The sequence below is a fragment of the Octopus bimaculoides genome, chromosome 18, assembly GCF_001194135.2.
Source record: "Octopus bimaculoides isolate UCB-OBI-ISO-001 chromosome 18, ASM119413v2, whole genome shotgun sequence".
Lineage (NCBI taxonomy): Eukaryota > Metazoa > Mollusca > Cephalopoda > Octopoda > Octopodidae > Octopus > Octopus bimaculoides.
This window is the reverse complement of record NC_068998.1, coordinates 37,575,388-37,576,753: the sequence shown is the minus strand read 5'-3', so window position 1 is coordinate 37,576,753 and position 1,366 is coordinate 37,575,388.

The window sequence follows — 1,366 nt, the reverse complement described above, 5'->3', positions numbered from 1 at the left end:
AGGTTACATTGTGGAAGGACCGAAAGAGGAGGTGGTGGAGGAAAAGTTCTTTCTAAGACAGGAGAGTGAAAAAGGGAGGTGAATATGTGTGCGTGCGCGAGCGTCTGCAAGTGTGTGTGTAATAACAGAACGTGTGTGTGCGTATGTATGTGTGTGTGTGTGTGTGTGTGTGTGACGTAGTGGAAGGAATTAGTAGCAAGAATAGTTAGCGGGTGCTTATGGACAATGGTCAGTGGAAGGTCAGCAGGCAGTTTTTGAGTATGTGTGTGCGTGTGTGTGTTTGTGTGGGGTTGTAAGGGGTTGGGTACGTGTGCGCGTGTGTCTGTATTTTGTACGTGCGCGTGTATGTATGTGTATGTTTTTGTGCTTGCGTGTGTGCTTGTGTGTATGTGTATGTTGTGTATCTGTGCGTTGCTGTGTACGTGTGTGTGCGTGCGTTTGCTTCTGTGTGTGCGTGTGTTGTTTATGCCCATGTGTGTGTGATTGTATGCGTGTATGTGTGTGTGTGTATGTTGTTTATATGTGCGTTCCTGTGTGTGTGTGTGTGCATGTGTTTGCTTACGTACGTGCGTGTGTCATTTATGCCCCTTGTGTGTGTAGTTGTATGCGTGTATGTGAGAGGTGTGTGTGCATGTGTGTATATGTGTATGTGTGTACGTGTATGTATGTGTATGTGTGTGTTTGTGTATGTGAGAGGCGTTTGTGCGTGTGTGTATGTGTATATAAAATGGGTAAAGCGCGTGGTTTAGTGGTTAGGGTATTCAGCTCACGATCGTAATTCCCGACGACGCGTAGTGTCCTTAAATAAGATACTTTGTTTCTTGCTGCTCCTGTCCATACAACCGGTAAAAGTGAGTAGTATCTGTATTTCAAAGGACCAGCCTCGTCATATTCTGTGTCACTCTCAACGTCCTTGAGAACGACGTTAAGGGTACGATTGTCTGTGAAGTGCTTAGCCCCATGCATGTTAATTTCAAGAGCAGGCTGTTCCTAGATGGGACCAACTGAAACCTTCGTCGTCGTAACCGACGGAATGCCATATATATATATATATATATATATATATATATATGTATTTATGTATGTACTTGTACGTCTGTGTTTGTCCCCCGACCATCGTTTGACATCCGGTGTTGGTATGTTTACGTCCCAGTAACATAGCAGTTCGGCAAAAGAACCGATAGAATAAGTTAAGTACTAGGCTTACAAAGAATAAGTCCTGAGATCGATTTGCTCGACTAAAGGCGGTGCTCCAGCATGGCCGCAGTCAAATGGCTGAAACAAGTAAAAAGAAAGAATGTATGTGTGTGTGTGTATGTGTATATATATATATATATGTATATATATACATATGTATATATATATA